This window comes from Anastrepha ludens, chromosome X, assembly GCF_028408465.1.
Source record: "Anastrepha ludens isolate Willacy chromosome X, idAnaLude1.1, whole genome shotgun sequence".
Lineage (NCBI taxonomy): Eukaryota > Metazoa > Arthropoda > Insecta > Diptera > Tephritidae > Anastrepha > Anastrepha ludens.
Window position 1 is genome coordinate 94,182,529 of NC_071503.1, and position 7,745 is coordinate 94,190,273.

Consider the following 7,745-nt stretch of genomic DNA (forward strand, 5'->3'; position numbering starts at 1 on the left):
TTTAGAAGAGACACAAAAATATTTTTTGGTTTCCCAGAATGCGTAATTTTATAAAGTCATTTATAAAATCTTGTATTCAATGTGGTTACAATAAACAACGTAGTGGTAAACAAGAAGGCGAATACCATTATGATGAAATGGAACCAATACCTTTTAAGACGGTTCATTTGGATCATCTTAGTCCATTCCCAAAAAGTAAAAAACAAAACGAGCATATATTAGTTTTTGTGGACTCATTTACGAAGTTCACAATTGTGAGAGCTGTAAGAAGCACAGCAACATGACATGTTATTGGATTACTAAATGAGGTGAGCAGTTACTTTGGTGTACCAGCGAGAATAGTGACCGATCGAGGGACAGCGTTTACGTCTAGAGATTTCCAGAAATACTGTAAAGATAACGACATTAAACATATACTTAATGCCGTAAGAACACCACGAGCGAATGGTCATGCAGAAAGAGCTAATCGTACGATCATGAGTATGTTACTTCCGTCGACAAGCGAGAACAAATGTTGGGATGAAGAAGTACGAGCAATACAATGGACATTGAATTCTACAAAGAACAAAACTACAGGTCGATCACCACAAGAACTATTATTTAACTTCAAGCCAAGAGATATATTACAAAATAAACTTATACTAGCGCTACATAAAGATGAAATCATAACAAACGAAGAACTCCAGGATGTACAACGAGAAGCAGCAGAACGAGTGAATCAACAAAGAAGAAAAGCAAAGATAAGGTTCGACGAAAAGCATAGTCGACCAATACGCTATACTGTAGGTGACTTAGTACTTACAGAAAATGAGCCTGTTAGTACGGGAAGTTCACGCAAATTAGAACCTCCGTACAAAGGGCCATTTATCATAACAAAAGTAATAGGTAATGACCGATATTTAATCGAAGATGTGCCAGGTTCAAGTCGTAAACAGCGGCACTACTCCTCGATACACGCAGCTGACAAACTAAAACCATGGTGTATCCTTCCGAATTTTGACGGTTTCAATGATGGCGGCGATGGATCCGAGGTCGTATCCAGTGACCAGGATTGGCCGAATGTAAGGTCATAAATCCAATGACCTATTCAAGTAGTTACATCGCAAATACATCCCTGCGATGTAGCTAAATTATTATCTTAGCTTACTGTTACTCTCTTTTATCTAAATATGTAAATATACTTTAAAATGAATTCCTAACTGAAATGTAAATGTAGACAATGATGAATAAAACAGTCACGATTTAAGAGCCATCCTTACAATTGTGTACCATGAAATAAGTTAAATTTTTAAATACTTTTTACAAGTGGTACCCCAGTCCCTTAATGGTTCGAAAGTTGAGTTAGCTTTGCTTGTTAGTCGGACTATTAATACTGTTATATATTTTTTACTTTAAAATTCAAATAAATGTTCTGCAATAACTCCTCTGAGTTCGATTGCCAATTAAAATCACAAGTTAATGGTAACACACTTGCTTTACTTAATTTGCAACACTTCACTTTAAATGTACACGTTCAGCTTAAGACTGAATCACTATATTTCTTTGCGTTTATTCGCTTACAAGTTCAATTACCAACTGAATACCCTGTACGAATTCACCTCTGCTTATAACATGTGCTTGATAACTATCGTAATGTTTAAACCTGGCCGCTCGTACCTTCTGGCGAGTTCTGTTGTTATAGAAGCTATCTTAACCCCGTCATTGCGATGTAGTCACCTGTCGTCTTGGTCTAACTAATTTAACGGTAGACCTAGAAAGTATGCCCTATCTTACTATCTACTGTCGCCAACCAGGTGTGAGCACCATTATGATGCAAACAGTCACCGATGTAAACGCTGTCTCCTGCCAGCTGTTACGATCAAACTAATGAGAGCCCCATGTAAATGAAAAATTACTTCCTTTTCAGTATCGTAGCATAGTATCGTATCATATTTACATCATACAGCTGTTTGCCTGTGTTTGGTGCTATCGGCACAATGTTGCCATCGATATTTTTGCATACACACTTTTACACACATCCGCGTTATTAGTTACAATTTTTCTTTGTTTCATAAATCAAAGCCAAAAACCAACAAATGCAAATAGTTCATTTATCTTTAATTAACATTATTCGACATTGTTTTTAAGTTATTTTAATTAAATTAAAATGTTTCTAATTTTTTTTAGTAAATGATTTCGAAATGTACTGCTTGGCAACACTGTGTGGCTAGAGAGCAATCAGCTGAGAGATTCTACGGAACTATCGAAAATCCTACAATAAAATCTTCGATACCAAGTTTACGTAGGTGACTCTGATGCTGGAAACAGTCAACGACGTAAACGCAGTCCCCTCACAGCTGTGTGAGCCGTGTTGCCAAACTGTACATTTCGAGATCATTTACAAAATAAACTTGGAAAAATTTTAATTTTGGTTAAAATAACTTAAAAACAATGTTGAATAATGCTAATTATAGATAAATGAACTATTTGCATTTGTTGGTTCTTGGCTTTGGTTCATTAAACAATGAAAAATTGTAATTGATAACGCGGAAGTGTGAAAAAGTGTGTAAGCAAAAATATCAATGGCAACATTGTGTAGATACAACCAAACACATACACCCACAAACCGATGTACTGTTTAAATATGTAACTAAAAGAACGCAGTTGTTCCCTACGGGATAAGTTTTGCTCAATTTTGTGCACTCTAGGGGCTGCGGTAAGGGACTACGATACGTCGGTACCTGTTTGCAGCATGAGAACCATAATTCATGTTTTGGTTTTCCCATTTCAAAGGCGCATCCATTAAAGGTGGTGGCACTAGACCAACAACAATGTTTTGTACGTTTGATTGTCAAAACAATGTATTGGCAAAGTAGAAAACAGAAAGTGAATTCGCCTTGTTTTATTCTGAGCTCACAGCAAGGCGAATTTATTACAGGTGACATCAACCACATATAAATAAAACTCTACAAGTATTTGTTGTTGCCTTTGGTCCAAGCATCACCTCAAAATCAGCTGTTTGTTTTCAGGATGATTTGCTTGTGAAACGTTCGCTGGAAATAGTCAAAAAATAAATAGTCGCCACAATTCCCACAGTTCATTGAAGATTTAGTATGTAGCTTATGTGTGAATTGTAAGCTCTTATGGATATGAAAAAAATCATCTACGTTTACGGTGTTTTAATTATTAATACATATTTCAGAATTTGCCACGGGCATGCATAAGGTGAAATTGAAAGTGGAGAGTGAAGTTTGGACACTGAAAGGTTTAAAATAGAGACACATAACGCAAAAAAACTTCGACACAAGGGCAAAATTAAATACTCACTACGTACAGAAGGTAATGTATGTAATATTGAGCTCAATTGTATTTGTATCACATTTTTAATTTGCAATTTTTACATGTGTAATTCTATATCCTCATAATGACTATGACGACTTCATACTAAATACTGTTGAGATGCGCATACCATACCTGTATTGCGTAAAAATGTTTGCGTCATGTTTTTTGTGGAAAATCGATCGCTATGATTTACATCTAAAACTGAACACTTGAAAATTCTGGACAACAAATTTGTAGCATGCTTGTGAATTTATTTTATATAAATTTATTGATGTTTATAACCTGTATTTAGAACATAAGTTCTTGAACATTGAAAAATCGATTGAAAAATAAATTATTTAATTTAATTTAAATTTATATTAATTTTATTTAATCCATTTGGATTTTATCCTTTGCAGTGCGCTGCGTGATATCGATACAGGTCTGTATGACGTCCTCTAAATCTGTGAGCTGCTATGATATAAAAAACAAATGATTATTTATGCCTATCATTCGAATTCTTGTTATGCATACCTGCTTATACTCGATATCTGAATTTGCATTCAAGTTCAATCCATGCAACAAAAGATCTAATGTATTTCTTCGCAGACAAAATTTCTTTGTTTATAATCGCAATTGTATGTTTAAAACTGAAATATTCGCTTGTAGTGCGCTGTAGCCCAACAGTGCATGTGGTAATTCGGCAGCTTCAAATAAGGGATTATCTTTGACGAACAAATACAATAGCTCTGGACAATTCTCCATCTTTGGTATGCATGTTTTTATAGCAAATTTCATACCTTGTAGTCATTATATAGCCATTGCAGTATAAAAGCGTTGAGACCTAGCAGCTTGTTTGCTATATATTTACGTACGCTAGTAGAATTTTCTAACTCATAATCATAAATGAGTTTTTGTAACAGTGACCGGGCCATATTGGTTGCTTTATTGCGATGAGGTAAATCTAAATTATAGAAAAAATCATAAAGCAAAGAAAATGTTTGCATAGAAACTACTTTTTCTCACCAGCGATTTCATTTTCTTGTGACCATGCTCATGCTTTATTAGCGCTTTCCTTGGTAATGCGGCGTACCCATATGGAAAGAGGTGATAATCCGAAGCCAGTAAGCAGCTTCAATGCAGCAGTATATAAACCACAACCAGATAAAATTATTACCAATTCTTGTGGACCTTTGTACGTCTTTTCGATAAGCAGCGAGTCGAACCAGTGCTTTGTATTATTCACCACGGTTTAGCAATGATACAGGCACAATAAATTTTCCTTAAATTTTAAATGAATTAAATTAAAGGACAACCGCGAATCAATAAATTGGCATACGTGAATAAATGTTTCATTTTCACCAATAGCTCAGTAAAAACAAATGTAAACATATGTATGAATGTATACATACCAAACAAACAAAGCATGTCATTTTGACAGAATTCATATCTACGGCGAATAATTCAGCTGGGTGGTTGCTATCCGAGGCGTATCTATACAAGGTGATAGCAGTTGTACAAAAACAAAAAGTTACATTTATTTTGTTCTTACTTTTTTGGTACAAGTGTAAAAATAATTATTTCCAAGACGAATTGGATTGTGAATAGGAAATAAACGCAAACAAAATTTTTCGAGTGTCGCGTTAAATTGTTCGAAGTAAATTTGTGCTATTAATAGTAAAAATAATGACCAACTAGGATTATTATTTACACCTGAGCAAGAAGTTACAGCATTCATAATAACAAAGTGTTCAATTTTGTTATTAAATTAAAATGGAGAGCAGGTAAAACGAAATTTGCGGAGACATGAGTATAAAAGTACATTTTGAATTTTATTAATAACTTGCAGACACAAATTATACATGTGATTCATCAGCATCAACATTTGAGGATCTGCGTTGTGGTGATGTTCATGTACATACAAGTAAGCAAGGGAATACGTCCTACATATGTATATGCAGCGCCTGCTATGAGGATTTCTTAACTCCAAATTGAAAAGCTGCCGAAAAGCTAGTGAATAAAGGGATGCTATAAAAATTCTCGACAAATGTTATTTAAATAAATTAAAGATTAAAAATTAAATAGATTTTGTTTTCTGTATCAGCTGTGAAATTCTTTATTAAGTTAAAAAATATCGTTAAACTAATAATTTATTACATACTATGTATAAGCAAAAGAAAATAAAATGGTATTCTTGAAATACAAAAAAAGCAAATAATTTATTTCTGGACAGTTTGTCGAATTAGCAAATTTTGTTTAAGCTTAAAGGTTTACAAACTACTTTTGTATTTTTTATTACAATTTCTTTACTTAGCTTATAGAATTGATGTTGAATATGATGAAGTTGTCGGATAACTAATATAACTATATGAATTACATTTGACCTGTACTACACAAAGCTAGCGTTATATTAATATAACTACATATAAATACATACATATATATATACATATATATACCAAATAGATACGTGGCTATGAGGAGAACACATTTGTATATAAATTGGTTTACACGCAGGGGAGAACTGTTTGCTAATTTACAAATTAAAAGTGGATTTGTTCGCATATAAAAAAATAGTTTATTTCAAACTAATAACTATTTGGATTTTGGATGTAATAATTTGCGCTTCATGGTATCCTTACCATCGAGCAGTGAATGGGACCGTCTATTGCAGAAAATGTGTCCTACACGCAAACACGGATATATTCTTTAGGATATTTCAATATTCGAAAGGATATCTCAATTTTTTACCACCATAGATATCCATTCCGTCATCGTAAGCACCAATCTATTTGAAACACTGTCCATTTACCGCAAATAGGCGACCAGCCATTGTTAGTGTTGACATTTAAATTGTTCATCTTCATTCCATTGATTCATTTGTAATGTAACCCCCAATTGAAGCCACCACACACCAAAGGACTTGCGTTCTATTCAAACATATCGGGGCTAATGAAATCCATAACCGGTACTGGTATAGTAGAGTTTTCTTGTTTCACTGCATGGACAAGAGGCTCAGCCTACTGTTCATATTTTAGTATAGGAAGACAAGCACATCGCCTTCAGCAGCATAAGCGTCTACCATACCAAGATCTGAAACATAAATTGAAACACATAAGGCAAAAAGAAAGGAAAGGAAAAAAACCCATTTTGCTTACCACCGTTTTTGCGCACAATACACATTTCATCATATTTGCATTCAACAATGCAATAATATGATATTATATACAGATAATCTTTATTTTTTTCGCTTCAATATAACTGTCACCAATACTTTCAATAACAATGTAGAAGTAAAGAAATATGTAAACAAAGCAAATTCGCCTTGGCACAAATTTTTGACAGAAATGCCAATTCGCTCAAAGCGAATTAATCATCTCTTCTAATGATACTACCTAGTATAGATATACCTTGTTGTGAAAAATTGAGGGAATAAAATTTACGCTTGCGAATTTAACTTACCGGGCGTTTATTTCGCAGTGTGTCCACTCCCTCCGCTGGCTAACGACTGATTTTTGAAATTGAACCAGTCATTAACGCAGCGGCAAATTCGGCGAAGGACACATACAAATTAGCGCTAATTCTATACATGCGCGTTTGTAAATATGTACGCGAACAAGAAACAACGAAATAGGAACTCTGCATTGACCGTTACCTATTGTGCGGACATACTAGTTGTGTACAAACACGCATACACAGAATTTGCGGGAATCAAATACATAAAGTATATAGTACAACAAATAATTTTACAAGTAATCAGGGGTTCCCAACATTTTTACAACTAATCAGGGGTTCCCAACACTTGTTGCCATCCATATAATAAATCCACCTTGGGTTAAAGCCACAGGGATGCGGCGAGAGAAAAAAGTAAATCAGCTGATTTACCGATACCATCTTTAATAGATTCGCCTTACGCATTTCGATATTGTTGCCAGTCGGTTCCCGACACTTCGCGATTTGCAAAAGTACTACTAAGTTGAACCTATTCAAAGCTCGACACCTAAGGATTGCAAAACAGCAGCCAGTACAGTTTTTAAGAACAGTAAGTTTTGTTATTAACATTAACTTCATATTTACTATTAATACAATTTAAACTCGTTTTTTCCTTTGAAGTTACGGAGTTCCCTGTCACCAGATGACTTTAGTGCTATGAACGCAGTGATATGTTCTGAAAGTTTTAGTGCGTATAATAAGCACACCTGAATTGTATTACATGTTCCGTGGCATCAGACGATTTGCTGAAGGCACTGCGCATAATTTGGCATAGTTATTTAAGATAGGCGGTCATCGTAGCCGAATAGGTTGGTGCGAGAGAAAAGAGAACGTTGGTTCGAATCTCAGTGAAACACCAAAATTAAGAAAAACATTTTTCTAATAGCGGTCGCCCCTCGGCAGGCAATGGCAAACCTCCGAGTGTATTTCTGCCATGAAAAAGCTCCTCATAA

The 7,745-nt window shown here is 34.6% G+C and overlaps 1 long non-coding RNA gene across 1 annotated transcript; it reads right to left on the minus strand.

Annotated features, from left to right (window-relative positions):
* Positions 1–2,385: 2,385 nt before the first annotated feature.
* On the minus strand, positions 2,386–6,795 carry LOC128869496 (uncharacterized). The gene is made up of 5 exons (XR_008455320.1): positions 6,763–6,795; positions 4,713–4,794; positions 4,327–4,582; positions 3,835–4,264; positions 2,386–3,774 (listed from the first exon to the last, which is right to left on the minus strand). It is a non-coding gene; the product is annotated as an uncharacterized LOC128869496 (long non-coding RNA).
* Positions 6,796–7,745: the final 950 nt, after the last annotated feature.